Raw genomic sequence first — 19,063 nt, 5'->3', positions numbered from 1 at the left:
GGAAGAGGCTTGAGGGAGACTCACACTCTTCGTGGTTCCCTGAGTGTGTTCATTGGGCCAAGGTGGGGCTCTACTTCCCCTAGTGTGGACTTTGGCTGGTGCCGTGAACTTGCCCGGCGTGCGAGGGACACCAGTAGGGTGATCGGGGTCGCCCTTTCGCCAAGGCAAGAGGCCGTCAACGTGGTGTTCCTCCCGCAGTAGGGGACAAGCCGGAGTGAGGGGCCCAAGGGCCGCACTCTCTCCAATACGGACAGATCCTACCATCAGGGAATTCTCCACCCCGGTACGTGCCCCAGCCGTAGCCGAGTGTCTGCCCGTACGGGGAACGACTAACGGAGAAACGGGATCTCCCGTCTGCTCCGGCGAGAGGCCGGCCCCGAGTCGCCGCTTCCGTAATTGGGTAGCACTACACGTACGGTAGCAGGGTCTCTCTACCCTGGACCGTATTCTGGCCGTAGCCAAAGTACAACTGGAGAGGGATGCACACAGGCAACTCTCTCTCCTCAGCGTGTTAAGGCCGGAGCCTGGGGTCACCTTCCCCTTTACACACTTTGTCAGGCCGTAGCCTGTGTCTATTTCTCTTTGAAGGCCGTAGCCTTGGGCCTCTTCCTGCCCTTGGGCCTCTTCCTGCCCTACAGGGTGTAGCAAGACCGTCAAGACGGTGTTACTTGGGACTGACCTCTTTTCAGTCCCATCCCTGGTCTGACGGTCACTACCCCGCTCGCACAGTAGTTCAGGTTGTCTGAATGCCTGGGGTTGGGGCACTTGCGGGGAATAGGGGCTCAGGGTCGGGATGCCCCGATGACCCTCTTGCCCGGGGTCACTAACCTCACCGGTGTGTCCTCCCGGGGTGGTGGTGGGGTGGCGACTCGGTGGTGGTGTGGGGGGTGGTGAGGTGGGAGGTCCTGCGGCGGGCATTTTACTATGTTCGCCACCGCTTTGCCCAGTAGTGGGAGTGTTCTTACCTAATTGTTCTTAACTAATTGTATCTTTACAGGAATGAGTCAAGCTCGTACTGTCCCGTGTCTTAAACCATATTTATCGTACATATCCTTAAATTTGTGAATTGTTTTGGCACACACTATTTCATTCGGTAGTGCATTCCATTGATCAATTGCTCTGTTTGGGAAACTGAATTTCCTTACGTCTTTATCACCTCTCTTCTTATGCAGTTTTTTGCAGTGTCCTCTTGCTGATGCTTCTCCATATGTTAAGTAATCATTTATGTCTATTTTCTCCTTTCCTGATATGCACTTATATAGCATTATCATGTCACCTCTTTTCCTTCTCTCCTGTAGTGTTGGTAGATTCAGTTTATTTAGTCTTTCTTCGTAGCTTAGGTCCCTTAAGCTTGGTATCCATCTTGTAGCGGCCCTCTGAACTTTTTCAATCTTGTCTATATGCTTTTTGAGATGAGGACTCCAGACTATTGATGCATATTCCAGGGTTGGTCTAATGAATGATGTTATTATCCTTCTTAGCATGTCTTCATTTATGTATGTGAATGCTATTCTCATATTTGCAAGCAGTGTATACATGTTCCGTACCTTCTCGCTGATGTGGTCAGCCGGAGATAGTCTGTTATTGATAACCACACCTAGGTCTTTCTCTCTTTCTGATGTGTATAGGGTTTTATTTCCTAACTTATAATCCCAATCAGGTCTTTTTCCACTTTTACCAAACTTGATTACATGACACTTGTCCACATTGAATTCCATTTGCCATGTACAACTCCATTCATGAAGTTTATTTAATTCTTCTTGTAGCTCCCTACAAGAGTCTGTGCTAGTAATTCTCCTTTGTATTTTTGCATCATCTGCAAACATATTCAGATAGCTCTCATTTCCAGTGTTACTGTTTATATCATTTATGTACACTAAAAACATGATTGGTGCCAGCACCGAACCCTGTGGTACTCCACTAGTCACTTTCCATGATGAGTAGTTTCCTCTTAGTACTGTCCTCATTTCTCTTTTTATGAGAAAGTCTTGCATCCAACAAAACAGTTTGCCTCGAATTCCTCCTTGATGGTACAGCTTCCATAAAAGTCTTTGGTGTGGTACTGTGTCAAAAGCTTTCTTGAAATCTAAATAGATACTGTCCACCCATCCTTCCCTTTTCTGTATTGTGTTTGTTACTCTGTCATAGTAGCTCAACAAATTAGTAACACATGATTTTCCTTTTCTGAAACCAAACTGTCTTTCTGTTATCATACTGTGTTCTTCTAGATGATTTACCCAACCTTTTCTTATAAGTTTTTCTAATACCTTACTTACAACACTGGTCAGTGATACTGGTCGGTAGTTGAGAGGATTTTGTCTATTTCCTTTTTTGAATAAGGGGACTATATTTGCTTTTTTCCAAATATCAGGTAGTTTCCCTTGACTCAAGGATTTCTTGAAAATTATAAATAATGGTTTACTTAACTCCATTGCACATTCTTGTAACACCCAACATGAAATTTCATCAGGACCACTTGCTTTTCCTCTGTCTAATCTACTTAACTCCTCCTGTATTGCTTTTTCTGCTATTTGTATATCTGGTAGTATGTGTGGACATGCGTGTTCCACATAGTCCCTCTCAAAATTTTTTTTCTTCGGTAAAAACTAATTGGAAATTCTTATTTAGTGCTTCACAAATATCTTTCTCTTGTGTATAAGTGATTCCCTCGTCCGTAATGGATTGTATTATATCTTTTACTTTGGTTTTGCTTCTGATATAGTTGTAAAACAGCTTTGGTTGATCACTACTTTTATTTATTATATTCTCTTCAAACTGTTTTTGGGCTTCCCTCCTTATTCTTGTATAGTCGTTTCTTGCCTGTTTGTAATTATTATACGCCCTTTCACTATTGTGTCTTCTGTATCTATTCCACAACAAATCTCTTCTTTCTTTTGATTTTTTACATTCTGTATTGAACCATTTCTGTATTTTCTTATCTGCTTCTTTGTGCTGTGGGATGTACTTCTGGACTCTCATTTCATAAAATTCACAAAATTTTTTATATACAGCATTTAAATCTTGTCTTCTAAGCTCATTTTCCCAATCAACTTCTAAGAAATACTTCTTTAGGTCTTGATAATTTCCCTTTTTATAGTTTAGGCTCTTTTTGTAATTGTCATTGCTGTTTACTATGTCATATGCTATCCTGAAGTTATAATTTAGTACTGCATGATTGCTTTTGCCGAGTGGAGGGTGATATATTAAACTGTCAATGTCATTTTCTTGCCTAGTAAATATTAGATCTAGCACTGAAGGTACATCAAGTCCTCTTTTTCTAATGGTTTCCCTCACATGTTGCGTTAAGAAAAACTCTTGTACGAGATCCAGGAGCTTTTGGTCCCAACAGCTTTCTTGGCTATTTATATCTAGAGTATTCCAATTTATATTTGTATTGAAGTCCCCAGTTAGTATAATTCTTTCCGATTTCTCTTCCATTTTATGTAGCAAGGATCTTATACTCTGAATTGTACTCTCTGCCAGGTCCTCATATTCGTCTCTTTCCCATGTGTTTGATCTGGGTGGCATGTACTGTACAAATTGGCTACAATTACTTTACCTTCAGATGTGTCGATCTCTACTGCAATCAGTTCTACTTGTGATGGTATATCTAGGTTTATTTCCTTGACTTTTAGATTTTTCTTAGTTAATATTATAATTCCTCCTCCTTTTTTTAAAATTTCTGTCTCCTCTCCATATATTGTATTCCTCTAAGTTTAGTATGTCATTGGATATCCTTGGTGTTAATTTTGTCTCAGTTAGGGATATTATTTGTGGTTCATTTTCTCTGACATAATCATTCATCTCTAGTAATTTAGATACCATTCCATCCACATTTGAGTACATCAACTTTATCATCTTGTTTATATACTTGCCATGACATGATTCTACTATAGTAGCCGCAGCGAGAAATGAACGCTGTGGTGGGGCAGCCGGGATGACCGGGGATTCCCCCACTCTAGCCATATCCACATGTCACCGACCATCGGCCACCGCTGCAGCCCCGCTCCATGATCCTTACCCTGTGTCTCTGGCTTTCTCTTTCTCTCTCGGTTTCTATATAAACTGATGTATTTCCGAAACTAATTATGAAATTATTATGACTTTTGTTCCACACCACCAATGAGGTAAAAATCAAGGAGAGTTTTCTGTATAAAGGTTTCCTCCCCCTCCTAAATGTGGCATATGAGCGGGGGAGTGCGGCCTTGCCGATACCTCCGCCTGACCTATAATTATACACTCGCCAGAACTGACCTGTTTGTGTACCACTTTCGTACCTGCAATCCTATTACTTTGTAAAAAAATTTCTTCTTCTCCTCTTCTGATCTTCCCTCATTTTTTATTTTTGCTTCCTCCCTTTTCTCTTTCAGTAATTCCAGTTCCTCTTGTGTTAGGCATCTTTTTATCCATACATTTTTGAACTCTTTCTCCATAAGATTCTTTGCATTTTTTAGTATCTCTTCCACAGTGTTTACACTCTGGAAAGTCACCTTTAGAGGTCTTGTCTTGCTTTTCTCGTATTTCCCTAACCTTTTGTGTTCCTCTATGTCTTTACTACAGATTTCCTCTGATACTTCTTTCAGTAAGCTCATTACATTTGCCATCTCCTTTTTGTCTCTAGTGATCTTGTTTTTAATTTCTTCCTCTTCTGTACCAGTGATTACTATTGATTTATTTATTTCTACTGAATCTCTGACTAACTTTGGATTGTTTTGGATTATTCTTTTCACTTCCTTTTTAATGCTTTTTTCCTCCACCCTTGTTTCTAAGTCTTTCTTTACTTTCACCATTTCAGCATACGTGGTTTCTACATCATTTTTGTAGCTTTGCACAGCTTCATTCACCTGTGTTATCTTCTCCTCAATATCACTGCTCTGGTCCATAAGACTGCTTGCTTGTCTAATTGTCTCTGTGTCATTTTTGAACTCTTCCATAACACTCTCCTGATTGACTACTGTACTTGCCATTTCACTCACTTTCTTCCTAAGTGTACTCAATTCCACTGTTAGTTCACTGATGGTTGTGTCTTTCTTATTGGCCTCCCTTCCTAGTTTTTCTATCTCTTCCTTTTGCAAGTGCATTTGCTTCTATATTTCATCCATTTCATTTTTGAAAGCCATTTCTAGTTTGTGTACACGTTCAACCAGTCTATTGTGAATCTCCACTTCAACCAGTTCTTGGTAGAAATCATCATTTTGCTTTTTACTTTTATCCCTTTTCTTTTCCAAATTTGTTTTACTGAAGTATGTATCCATTTTGTAATACTAAATGAACAGAGTATGTACTTACAGAGTATGCACACTTTCCCCGTGTTGCTGTAGTATAAACAAACCCAGCTGACTCAACGCATCGTGGTTCTATGTTCTGTTTGAACCAGTCTTATTTGAACTTATTATTTCTTTTCCTTTTAATAATGAAAAATCATTTAGTCTAACCTGGTACAGAGCTTGACTCATTCAAAGATACTTATTTAGGTAATGCCTCTGGCCGTGTTGGTCTGGTATCCAGTAAGTTTAATTATCGTCAGATATGTGTGTATATCGTACTGGTCCGGGTCAAACCTGGGTAATTGTACGTGCGGTTTAGTTGCCATGTTTGCCAAATATTTCTCACTACCTCTCTTCTACGCCCGGGTCAAGAACCACCGCTGGCCATCAGTGTAATGCTAGGTGAAAATAGGCTCGACTTCTCGTTCCTAAAACACCTAACGTGGAGGAGGGTCCTCTTTCGAGGCCGGAGCTTAGTGCAATAAAGAGAGGCAGGACACAAAAACTTCAGGCAATAACCTTCACACGTATATTACCACAGTCAGACACAGGACAAAGTCAGCAGATATTACAACACAATATATAGCAAAGAAATAAAACTTAATCTAGGATATGCGTATCTCGCAGGATACTTGCTTAACTGATACTAATGCCAACACAATTAAGTCTAGTGTATTCAGGGTACAGTGAATAGGCGAGCGTTCGGCGCGGGGAGTGAGTCTCACCGAGGGGGGGAGGGGAGTGACTTGCGACGGGCCAGAGCAGAGTTTATGGTAATACTGGGGATGGGTAAGTATTAACAATTTGAATTAAATATTTTCCAATAGCGAAGGGACTTTGGCAATTGATTCTATTTCTGGTTTACACTCACACTAGATACTGGGACGGGGAAGTGTCATAGAGAATTTACGGGTAACGTGAGTTGGGGGAATATTACTAACATTTTCTCGTATTATTTCCTTAGAGCCCACAGTAGTAGGGGTGTCTTATTACAGAGGAATTTCCAGGAGGCACAGTCTCCTAGTTTTATACAGAGGACGTCACTCGTAAGTCTAGTTCATCAGATCTTGGTTTATACACTCGTCCTTTACCCCTTCACTGTGATCTTACTGTTATGCTGGTGTTTTTAAGGCGACTTCTCGTCCTAAAAATACTAGCGACTGAAGCGAGGTCCTCTTTCTAGACCGGAAGTAAAGCAACAACAAAGGAACAGGACATAAAAACCAGGCAGTACACCTTAACACATGTATTACCTTAATTCTAACCGTTACAATACAACACAGAGCGATATTTGAGATACAGGGGAACAGGGACACAGAGTTAACATTCAGCACCACAAAATATAGTTACACTCAGTACACACTACAATGCTCATACAGGGATATCTTGAATTATATATGGTAGTGTCTATGTGTCCCTTTTAGGCAGGATATACACTGAACTGATCACAAAGGGGATAAACAAGATTGGGAGTCTGTAGAGGAAATATTACTATAAATAAGATAGGGTGCGGATAGCGACACTTGACACAGTCACCTGGTCACGGCGACACTCACACTCAGGCTTTTGACCGGCCCGCGCACCCTAGCCTTATGCGTTCACAGAAAGTTCTTCTATTGGGGGGACTTGGATAATTACTCTAAGGTTCATTCTCTGTCCTGCCGACACTGAGTTCTTTTGGACTATTGGTAACTGCACTGTTCTTCACTTCACTGTTCACTGTTCTTTTCCCCGATTTGTTCTCAACACAAGGGGCGTCACTACCTGTATCTCCTGGGTAATGTTCACTCCGTGACAAAGGCGTGAGGGTAGAGCCCTAGGGGGACCCGGCCTGCAGAGGGCAAGGGATTACCCACAGGGGAGTCACTGCCCGGGTCACACTCGTTGGTGGGGTGCAGGGAGGCCCTCCCGTCTGGGGGCCTCTACCCGAGAGGTGGCCCTCGAGTTGGGGCCTCGTCGGTGTGGTGCAGGGAGGCCCTCCTGTCTGGGGGCCTCGACCTGGGAGGTGGCCCTCGAGTTGGGGCCTCGTTGGCGTGGTGCAGGGAGGCCCTCCTGTCTGGGGGCCTCGACCTGAGAGGTGGCCCTCGGGACTGGGGCCGAATAGCTGGAGCAGTCGGTCCTGTCGTCTCTGGCTCTGTGGAATGAGGGAGCCGGGATCGCCTTCGTCGGGAGCCGATGGGTCTGGCCTGGGTGTCCTGGGACTGCGGGCGCCTAGGGGGAGAGGCACCGAGAGGGCTGGGCTGCGGCAGCTTCTCCTTCGGGACTCGGGCAGGAACAAGGATCTCCCAGGCGTGGGAGGTAGGTCCGATATCGGGCCTTGCCACCACTCCAGTGTCACCTCCGGGGCTATATTCCCGGGTGGTGACGAAGGGCTCCCGCAGGGGGAAGAGGCTGGAGAAGGACTCACGTCACTCGTGTCCTCTCTGGCACGTCCTGAGGCTGGAGCCTTGGGTCGCCTTACCCTGGTACATACGTTGGCTGTGGCTGTGAGCTTACCCGGTGTACAAGGAGCAACTGAAGGGCGTACAGGGCTGCTCCTTCCCCGCCACATATAGGGACCGTCAGCGCGGTGTTGCTCCCGTAGTAGGGGACAAGCTGAAGTGAGGGGCACAGAGGCCACACTCTCTCCAGTACATACTGAGGCTATCTTCAGGGGCTTCTCTACCCTGGTATGTGCCATGGCCGGAGCTGGATGCCTACCCGTCTTACAGAGAGCAACTGAAGGGTGTACAGAGCCGCTCCTTCCCCGCCACGTATAGGGACCATTGGGGCGGTGTTGCTCCCGTAGTAGGGAAAAGCTACACGTACGATAGCAGGGGCTCTTTACCCTGGTACTTACTCTGGCTGTAGCCGGGAGCTGATCTTTCCAACCAGAAGCAACTGAAGGGCGTACAGGGCTGCTCCATCCCCGCCACGTATAGGGACCATCGGTGAGGTGTTGCTTCTGTAGGAGAGAACAGCAGGAGAGGGATGCACTGGGGCAACTGTCTCTCCGGGGTGTACTAAGGCCGGAGCCTTGGGCCGCCTTACCCTTGTACACTTTATTAGACCATAGCCTTGGGCCTCCTGCCCTTGGGCCTCCTCCCCTAGAGGGTGTAACAATTGCCGTCAATACGGTGGTACATGGGACTGGAGCTAGTTCAGTCCCACCCCTTTTCTGATGACGGTTGTTCCGCCCGCAAGGTAGTTGCCTTTCCCCGGTCACCTGGTGTTGGGGCAGTTGCGGGGAACAAGGGCCCAGGACTGTAGTGTCCTGGTGACCCTCTTGATTGGGGTCACTAACCCCACCATTGTGTCCTCCTGGGGTGGTGGTGCAGTGGCAGCCCGGTGGTGGGGTGGGGGGTGGTGAGGTGGGAGGTCCGGCGGAGGGCACGGCGGGCATTTTACCACCCTCCGCGTTGTAAAAGTCACGACCCCGTGACTGGAGGTGGTAGGTGGTGGAGGTGGATGGCTGGTGGGCCGGGGGTGAGGTGTTGGAGGAGGCTGACCCAGTGGGTGGTGAAGGTGTTAGGCTCCTGATGGGGGTTGAGAGTGAGCCGGAGGGAGGATGGATGGTCGGTCCAGCGTAGGAGTCGGAGAAGGTGGTGGGTCTCTTGGATTCTGGCATGTGGGCGGTCGTGGGGTAGCCAGTGTACTCTCGTCACTTTCATCTCGGGGAATGGTGCCTGGTGAGGAGATGAAAGCTGAATGCTGGAGAGTGACGGGAGGTTGGTGGTTTTATGGGGGATGGTTTGGTGGGAGGAGCGTTGTCCTTTGGGGAATTGGGACCTGGGAAGATTCCATCGTGCTTGGTGGAGGGGGAGGGTTATGGGGGAGGTGTTTGGGGTGGGGGGGGTTACGTGGTGGTGGTGGGTGGTGGGATGGGCATGCAATGGGCAGTGGTGTTGGGGTGTATCTTGAGTGTGGGCGTGAGAGGCGTCCTGATCTGGTGGTAGTGGTAGTGAGGGTTGGTGTGGGTGGTGAGGGTGGTTGTGCACGTGGTGGTGGTGAGGGCGTGCGGCTGTTAGGGGGGGAGGCAAGTGGGGATGCGGTGTGGCGCGTATAATAAGAATGGTCAAGGGGGAGGGGGGTGGTGGGTGTGCAGGTGGTAGGGTGGTGAGTGGTGAGGTCTGCGGAGGTGGTGGCTTTGGGCAGTGGTGGTGATGTGGGCGGTGGGGGCGGTATGGGTCAGGAGGTGGTGGGTGGACAGGTGGTAGGGAGGTGAGTTGTGAGTTGTGGAGGGGTGGTGGTCTTGGGCGGTGGTTGTGGTGTAGGCGGTGGTGGTGGTGTGTCGGGGGGTGGGCTGGTTGTCGGTGAGGTGGAGGGTGGGGGTGAGAAGGAGTAGGAGTAGGAGTCTGGGGGGTAATTCTCAGAAAGGTCGGTATGGACAGGTGAGCGGGAAGAGGTGCAGGTTGGGCGGGCGCGGGGGTGGTCAGTGTTCGGTGGGTGGAAGGGTCGCACGTGGCGATTTCGGTATGTGCGGTGTTGTCCCTGTTGATCGATGATGACTTGGTATGGGTAGGGTACTCGAATAATTTTGAAGGGGCCATTAAATCGGGGGGAGGTTTTGGAGGGGGCGGGCAGGTGTGCAACGACTACGGACTGACCAGGTTTGTATGAGTTGGAGTGATTCGTGTTGGGTGCCAGGTCTTGTTGAGTGTGTAGGTGGTGGAGGTGGCGTTTGAGGTGGTGGAGAGGGTCGGTAGTGGAGGGTGGGGTGGGTGGCTGTAGGTGGTGGCGCAGTGGTAGGAGTAGTGGAGATTCCCCCCAAACTCTTTCATGTGGAGTTATCCCGTCTTCTTGTGGGCATGTGTTTAAACCCCATTGGATGATCTTGACGTGGGCAGGTCAGTCCTCGTTCCCTGTTTGCATAATGCGTGTGAGGACCTGGTTCATGAGGGAGCGATGGCTCCTCTCACAGGTGCTGTTACCTTGGGGCCAGTAGGGGGATGAGTGGGAGATGTGGTATCCAGATATGTTTGCCAGTTCTTCCCAGACCTTGCCAGTAAATTCTGGGGCATTATCTGAGTGCAGTGCTTGGGGAATACCAAAATACAGGAGGGCATCGGCGACTGATACTGCACTGTGATCTTTGGCGGGGCATGTGATGATAAACTTTGAATACACATCCACGAATGTGATCATGTATTTGTACCCTGCTTTGGGTGTGAGGGGGCCGACGACGTCTAAGGAAAGTAGTTGCCAGGGTTTCTGCGCTGTTAATTTTCCGGAAGGGCTGGGTGTATGGGTGATGTCCTTTCCTAAAGCACAGGCTCGGCAGGATTGTATGATGTTCTTGGCAATGGTGGATGGGTTAGGTGTCCAGTACATGTCAGTAAAGACTTGTAGGAGTTTTTTAGTTCCCAGGTGGATGCCGTTATGGGCGTGGAGGTGTAGCATAGTGTCGTGGGCGGTGGTGGGGCTTAGGACGATGTGTCCGTTGGGATAGAACAGGTGCTCGCCATGTGGGTGGAGTTTAGCGAATGTGTTCGGTGGGATCCAGGTAGGGCATTGTTTGTTGTGCCACATTTAGATTAGGTCTGGCTCTGCTGAGATTACATTGATTGGTAGATGGGACAGGGCGTCAGGGTTTGTGTGGAGTTTGCCTGGTCAGTATGAGATCTCAAAATCATACTCCTTGAGTGTTTCTCGCCATCGTATGAGTTGTGTGTTGGTGGTGTTTGACTGACATAACCATTGTAGGGATTGGTGGTCCGTAATGACTATCACATGGGTGCCTGAGATGTAGGAGTGGAAGTAATCGAGGGACCAGATGATTCCCAGGCACTCTCGTTTGGTGGCCGTGTAGTTTCTTTCTGCAGAATTTAAGGTGCGGCTGGCACAGGCGATGATATGTTTGCAGCCGTTTTGCACTTGTGCAAGGACAGCTCCTATGGCGATGAGTGATACGTCGGTATACAGGCGGAATGGGAGGTTGTAATCTGGGAAAGCAATGACGGGGGCAGAGGTTAGCTTGGACTTGAGGGTGGTGAATGCAGTTTTTCTTGGTTCAGTCCATACGAACGGCTCACCTTTTTTTGTTAGGTCGTGTAGGGGTTTGGCAATATCTGCAAATCCTTTGACAAACCGCCTGTAGTATGATGTTAGGCCTAGGAAGGCTCTAGTTTCGTGTACGTCACGAGGTAGGGGAATGTCGGTGATTGCACGTAGCTTTTCTGGGTCGGGGAAATGCCTTCAGCGTTAATCAGATGTCCAAGGAAAGAGACTGATCTCTCGGCCAAGACGCACTTTGTCAGTTTCAGTTTGAGCCCTGCCTGGCGGATACGGTGGAAAACTTGTTTGAGGCGGTGGAGGTGGTCGGCCCAGGTATGACTGAAAACAATGACGTCGTCTAGGTACGCCAAACAAGTCTCCCAGGTTAGCCTGCTGAGAACTGACTCCATCAGGCGGGAGAATGTGGCAGGGGCGTTGCAGAGTCCAAAGGGAAGAACGTTGAACTCATAATGCTTCCTGTTCGATGTTGAGAAGGCAGTTTTGTGCTTGTCGTCAGGGTGTACAGGGACTTGCCAATAGCCTGATTGCAGGTCTAGGGTAGAGAACCAGGTCGACCCATATAGGGAGTCAAGCGAGTCATCGATCCTGGGTAGGGGCGTAGCGACTTTGATAGTAATGTCGTTGACTCTGCGGTAATCAACGCAAAAGCGCATAGTCCCGTCTTTCTTTCGCATGAGTACAACAGGTGAGGACCATGGGCTAGTGGAGCTGGAGATAACGCCGGCATCGAGCATATCCTGGACCTGTCGGTCTTCTTCTGCCCGTTGTTTTGGATTTTTTCGTCGTGATGGTTGGCGAATTGGAGGTCCGGTCATGTGTATCTCATGGCTGAGATAGGTAGTGTGGCCAAGGTCTGTTGGGCCGGAGGAGAATAGGTCCTGAGAGTCCAGGAGGAGTTGTCGGAAGCTGTTGGTTTGGGAAGGGGATAGATGTGATGGTAGGTCGGGGAGAGTGGGATGGTCGGGGGGTGGTGTTTGGCATGGTTCTGCTTCTTCCGTGTCGCCAATGATGAGTCCTCGTGGAAGAGTTAGTGGGGTTATGGCGAGGTTAGCGATATGGATTTCATGGGCATGTGGGGGGAGGAAGGTGGGGGATACTAAACAGGAGGAGAGTGGTCCGGTGGGTATGGATGGTGAGAAGAGGACGGAGGTTCCTGAAGGTCTGTTAAGTTTTACCCAAGCTTCGTGGTGGGGTGGAATGATGATTGAGGCGATAGTGGCAGGAAAAGATGGGGAGGGGTCCAGACGATGTGTAGTGGGGGGTGTTGATGGAGGGGGATGAAGTGAGGTGTTGTGTGAGGTTGGGTTGGGGTCAGATGTACAGGTGGGTTGGGGCAGGTGAGTGTTCGGGGTTTGTGTGTGTGCGTGGTGTGGGGGGGGGGTGTTCTCCTTTTTTCTTCCAGATTTTTTTTTCTTGTTAATTGATGCTTGGTTGGGGCGGGCTGGACTGAAGTGGAGGCGGCGCTGATGGCAGTCAATGGTGGTGTGGAGTTTTTGGAGGAGGTCCAGCCCAAGATATCCATCATATTGATTACATGTTGAATTGAATATGATGAATGGGTGGTTGGTGGATATTCATTGGTGAGTGTTGATTTGAAGGGCCCGTGTTTCCCCACGAATAGGCAGGGGGCCATCCCCCGCGTCGATGAGGTTGGCTGAAGTGGGGAGAAGGGGGCTGAAGGCAGAGGTGTGGCGGTAGTAGAAGTGGGAGTAGAGGCACGATCTGGCTGCTCCCGTATCTACCAGCAATCGTGCCTTAACCCCGTTCAGCCAAATCTTGTTGTAGACTGGGGGTCTGTAGCTGTGTGAGGTGGCCCCCGCCACCGTGGGGAGGTGCGGGGGCGGGCCTAAAAATCCATCGGCTGAGGTTGGGTGTGGTCGTCGTGTTCATCGTCATCCGGTCCCGGGTAGAGTTTTGGCAGTGCGTCGTCTTCCGGGGCGTCATCGTCTAAGGAGGAGACTTTCTTGCGCCCCTGGTGAAAGTTTCTGCGCCTGCTTGCCTTGAGCTGTTCTCTTATGTCGTACAGGGGGCAGGTGCGACTGCAGGCCGTGAACTCCCAAGGATTAATGGTAATCAGGTTGCCTTGTTCCTTGGGGTTGGGGCGTTTTTTCTGTGGGTAAGCCCTGGGCACAATAGGAGTCGGCTGTGTAGATGGCTGGTGAGGTGGCAGCTTAGGTTTGGGTGGAGGGTTGTGGTTCGTCGGGAATCTTGTCACCGCGTGGAGTGGTTGTGATATGGGACGGGCGGCGAGGAGATGTCTGACGAGTTGCAGGTCCTGGTCCATGTCCCCTGAGGGATCATAGATCTAGAAGTGCTCCCTGACTGTGCTAGGGAGAATCCTCAGCAGGGCATTAAATGTGTGTATATCTCGGGCATTTGTAGTTGCCTCGGGATAAGCGGCGCTGATGAGGCGCCGAGCCTGGACGAATGTGTCGTCTAGGTTACCGTTGTAGGTGAGGGCGTCGAGTTGAGAAAGGGCGACAACTCTGCCTATGGATGACATGAAAGCCTGTCTCACGATTTGTGAGAATTGGTCCCATGTCAGTTCTGGGACGATTTTTGGTGCGACAGTGGCAATTATTTTTCCCAGGTTAGGCAGTGTGACTGCAATTTTTTCTCTGTCCGAGTCGAACCCTATGTCTAGGAGGGGTTTGACCATATCTAAATACACTTCAATGTCACATTGGTCCAGGTTGAATCTCGGCAATTGGATGTGCGATTTGGCTGCCATTGTCCAAGTTTCCTTTTATCGTTCCTCCGTGCTTTTACTCAGATCCAGAACCACCGCTTGCCACCAGTGTTATGCTGGTGTTTTTAAGGCGACTTCTCGTCCTAAAAACACTAGCGACTGAAGCGGGGTCCTCTTTCTAGACCGGAAGTAAAGCAACAACAAAGGAACAGGACATAAAAACCAGGCAGTACACCTTAACACATCTATTACCTTAATTCTAACCGTTACAGTACAACACAGAGTGATATTTGAGATACAGAGGAACAGGGACACAGAGTTAACATTCAGCACCACAAAATATAGTTACACTCAGTACACACTACAATGCTCATACAGGGATATCTTGAATTATATATGGTATTGTCTATGTGTCACTTTTAGGCAGAATATACACTGAACTGATCACAAAGGGGATAAACAAGATTGGGAGTCTGTAGGGGAAATATTACTATAAATAAGATAGGGTGCGGATAGCGACACTTGACACAGTCACCTGGTCACGGTGACACTCACACTCAGGCTTTTGACCGGCCCGCGCACCCTAGCCTTATGCGTTCACAGAAAGTTCTTCTATTGGGGGGACTTGGATAATTACTCTAAGGTTCATTCTCTGTCCTGCCGACACTGAGTTCTTATGGACTATTGGTAACTGCATTGTTCTTCACTTAGTCACTGTTCACTGTTCTTTTCCCCAATTTGTTCTCGACACAAGGGGCGTCACTATTTACCTGTATCTCCTGGGTAATGTTCACTCCGTGACAAAGGCGTGAGGGTAGAGCCCTAGGGGGACCCGGCCTGCAGAGGGCAAGGGATTACCCACAGAGGAGTCACTGCCCGGGTCACACTCGTCGGTGGGGTGCAGGGAGGCCCTCCCATCTGGGGGCCTCTACCCGAGAGGTGGCCCTTGAGTTGGGGCCTCGTCGGTGTGGTGCAGGGAGGCCCTCCTGTCTGGGGACCTCGGCCTGGGAGGTGGCCCTCGGGACTGGGGCCGAACAGCTGGAGCAGTCGGTCCTGTCGTCTCTGGCTCCGTGGAGTAAGGGAGCCGGGATCGCCTTCGTCGGGAGCTGGTGGGTCTGGCCTGGGTGTCCTTGGACTGCGGGCGCCTAGGGGGAGAGGTGCTGACAGGGCTGGGCTGCGGCAGCTTCTCCTTTGGGACTCGGGCAGGAACAAGGATCTCCCAGGCGTGGGAGGTAGGTCCGATATCGGGCCTTGCCACCACTCTAGTGTCACCTCCGGGGCTATATTCCCGGGTGGTGACGAAGGTCTCCCACAGGGGGAAGAGGCTGGAGAAGGACTCATGTCACTCGTGTCCTCTCTAGTACATCCTGAGGCCGGAGCCTTGGGTCACCTTACCCTGGTACATACGTTGGCTGTGGCCGTGAGCTTACCCGGCGTACAAGGAGCAACTGAATGACGTACAGGGCCGCTCCTTCCCCGCCACATATAGGGACCGTCGGCGCGGTGTTGCTCCCGTAGTAGGGGACAAGCCGGAGTGAGGGGCACAGAGGCCACACTCTCTCCAGTACGTACTGAGGCTATCTTCAGGGGCTTCTCTACCCTGGTACATGCCACGGCTGGAGCCAGATGCCTTCTCGTCTTACAGAGAGCAACTGAAGGGTGTACAGGGCCGCTCCTTCCCCGCCACGTATAGGGACCATCAGCGCGGTTGCTCCCGTAGTAGGGAAAAGCTACACGTACGATAGCAGGGGCTCTTTACCCTGGTACGTATTCTGGCCGTAGCCGGGAGCTGATCTTTCTGACCAGAAGCAACTGAAGGGCGTACAGGGCCGCTCCTTCCCCGCCACGTATAGGTATCATCGGCGCGGTGTTGCTCCTGTAGGAGAGAACAGCAGGAGAGGGATGGACTGGAACAACTCTCTCTCTGGGGTGTACTAAGGCCGGAGCCTTGGGTCACCTTACCCTCGTACACTTTATTAGGCCGTAGCTTTGGGCCTCCTGCCGTAGAGGGTGTAACAATTGCCGTCAATACAGTGTTACTTGGGACTGAAGCTAGTTCAGTCCCACCCCTTTTCTGACAACGGTTGTTCTGCCTGCAAGGTAGTTGCCTTTCCCCTGTCACCTGGTGTTGGAGCAGTTGCGGGGAATAAGGGCCTAGGACCGTAGTGTCCTGGTGACCCTCTTGATTGGGGTCACTAACCCCACCGTTGTGTCCTCCTGGGGTGGTGGTGTGGTGGCGGCCCGGTGGTGGGGTGGGGGGTGGTGAGGTGGGAGGTCCGGCGGCAGGCATTTTACTTACTTGTCCCGATATTCACTATATTAAGTCACTGAATGATATTACACTAGGTTCGGCAAAGTCACACTTAACCTAAATCACTTCCACTATTTCTGGGGCATCACCACACTTATTATGAGTCACCCATCGTGGGGGGAGGGGGAGGAACACGCCGGCATCAATTCTGCCGGGCTAGGGGCACCGTCAAGGGGAGGTGTGCCGATGGGGCATGGTCGTCCTCTCGCGTCACGGGCTTCAGGTGGCGAAGGGGCTCACGGCCTACGGGCTGGGCTCAGGGGTGTGGCCCTTAGGACTGGGGCTGAATAGCTCCAGAAACCTCTGATGTAAATCTTGGCCGGAGGTGGGAGTCTTATGTCGTCTTGGGGGCGTAGGGAGATCACGCCCGGGCGTCCTGGGGAGGGTCGGGAGAGACTGCAGACTGCGGTCTCCAAAGTCTAGGGGCGCCGACAGGGAAGGACTGCGGCACTGGCTTACACTGGGGTCCGTCAGGTGAGTCTGCTCCAGAGCCAGGCGTATGGAGCAGAGGCCAGAGGAGGTTGTGAGGCCTGACTGGGCTGCTCTGGTACAGGAGGTCCGGACTCTTGACTCCTGCCTGGGTGATGACTCACTCCCTGCCTCCTTTCGTCCGTGGGGCCCGGCAATTGGCCGTGGCTGCCCAGGGGCAGGACTATCAAGTGTCAGGGCCTGGCAATTGGCCGTGGCCTTAGTGGGGGAGTCAGTGCACCTCTGTACACCTTCGGAGCAGCAGTGGGCCGTCTGACGAAGGTGGGAGCGGCAGTGGGCCGTCTCCTGCTTCAGGAGGGAGGACCGGCAATTGGCCGTCTCAGGGGCAGTACCTTCGGAGCAGCAGTGGGCCATCTGGCGAAGGCGGGAGCGGCAGTAGGCCGTCTCCTTCTGCAGGAGGGAGGAGCGGCAGTAGGCCGTCTCAGGGGCACCGCCTTTGGAGCGGCAGTTGGCCGTCTGATGAAGGCGGGAGCGGCAGTAGGCCATCTCCTTCTGCCGGAGGGAGGAGTGGCAGTAGGCCGTCTCCTTCTGCAGGAGGGAGGAGCGGCAGTAGGCCGTCTGACGAAGGCGGGAGCGGCTGTAGGCCGTCTCCTTCGGCCGGAGAGGGGAGTGGCAGTAGGCCGTCTCCTTCTGCAGGAGGGAGGAGCGGCAGTAGGCCGTCTCTACAGGGACACCTTCGGAGTGGCAGTGGGCCGTCTGGCGAGGGCGGGAGCGGCAGTAGGCCATCTCCTTCTGCAGGAGGGAGGAGCAGCAGTAGGCCGTCTGGCAAGGGCGGGAGCAGCAGTAAGCCGTCTGGCAAGGGCGGGAGCGACAGTAGGCCGTCTCCTGAGGGGCGCTGTCTGGAGTTCTGAGAACAACCCCACCCCTAGCTGATTCAACAATCCCACTCCCTGAAGGTAGTGTCTTTCTCCTACGATGGCGACGGCACGACGGCTGCGTGACATAGGGGCACACGGCCTGGGCTTTATGTCGTTGTTGCTGTGGATTGCTCCGACTGGTGGCGGCTACTCCGTGGGGTCTGTTTGGGGGTGTCGGTACGTTCCCGGGCACACTGGGCTGTATAACACTTGCCTCGTTGTCGGGGGCACCACGGCATTCCTCTTCTGTTTCCATCTCGGGGGCACTAAGTTGTAAGTCACGCATTTTAATCTTTACGTTCTGAACCTTTGTTTATCTTTGTATTTTTTCTGTAGAAATCCTCCCTGATTCTTTCCATTGGGTCATCACTTTCTGATTCCTCTAAATTATATATAACAATATTATTCTTCCTCCTCTCCTTCATTTCTTCATAGAACTCATCCATTAACTCCTGCTCTCTCTCTCTCTCTCTATTCCCTCCAGTTTTCTGTCCCTCTTCTTCATCTCTTAATTTCCTTTTTAATTTCCTCAAGTAAATCTTCCATTAATATATCTAAATATTTTTCCCATTCCTCCATCTTTTTGTTTAGAAAAGTTTTGAATTCCACCTTCAGTTCATCTATCTTCCTTTCTTATATATCCTCTACTCCACTCAGTCTCTTCCTAGCTATTGGTTTACAGTCATTACAAATCCATATCATATGTGCCTTTTTGTACAAGTTTGGACCGATCTGCTCACAGCTGCTATGGTACCATGTCACATATATCACACTGTAGACCTTTCTCCGTAGCTTTCACCATGTTCTTACACATCTTGCAATCGTCCTTCTTGTTAGAGTCACTTCTTCCTTGTTTTCCTGCCATCTCGTCAAAAATTCAACCGTTATCTCGGACACCTCTTGGATATATATAATTGGTTATTAAAGTATTAATTAATTAATAATAAGTACATTTATAGAATGACGGGGAATCGTCCAGGGTGCGAATTGTCCTGACGGGGAATACCTGACGGCGAATTGTCAGGTCGGTCTGGAAACCAATATCAGGTGGTCGACGGGTGATTCGTCGGAAGCTTGGGAAGTCTATAAACCAAAGCTGGGTAAGGATCTTTCACATCGTGCGGGATATCTTCCCTTTGCCCTCCTCCATTGCTTAGGAAAATTGATGAGTAGGATGGTTGGTTCTCGTTTACAGTAGACATAAGAGTGGGCAATCAGTTTCTCAGTTCTTATTAGAACTCAGGAAATTAACAGAGAAATGCCAGTTTGGAGATTTTTTTAGATGAGGCAGTGAGGGATATATTTGTGATAGGCCCCCAAGATCCAGCTGCGCACCAAGTGAATCAGACATGACTTCAATTAAGGCATACAACACGCTTCAAGTCATGAATCAGCATCACGAGTACCGTAGAAGTGATCCATGGTAAATCAGTCAATGAAGTGAAATGCCAAAAGA

The 19,063-nt window shown here is 50.0% G+C and overlaps 1 protein-coding gene across 1 annotated transcript in view; it reads left to right on the top strand.

Moving 5' to 3' along the window:
• Positions 1–18,639: 18,639 nt before the first annotated feature.
• Positions 18,640–19,063, top strand: part of LOC145401209 (alpha-ketoglutarate-dependent taurine dioxygenase-like) — a 276,565-nt gene continuing 276,141 nt past the window's right edge. Inside the window, exon 1 of the mRNA XM_080273515.1 lies at positions 18,640–18,707. The gene's annotated coding sequence lies outside the window, so the exon portion shown is untranslated. The remainder of the gene's footprint in view (positions 18,708–19,063) is intronic.

The sequence above is a fragment of the Coenobita brevimanus genome, chromosome 55 (genome assembly GCF_032717465.1).
Source record: "Coenobita brevimanus isolate Jiangsu-jjx chromosome 55, ASM3271746v2, whole genome shotgun sequence".
Taxonomy (NCBI): domain Eukaryota; kingdom Metazoa; phylum Arthropoda; class Malacostraca; order Decapoda; family Coenobitidae; genus Coenobita; species Coenobita brevimanus.
The sequence above is the reverse complement of the archived record's forward strand: the minus strand, read 5'-3'. Positions and strand labels throughout refer to the sequence as shown.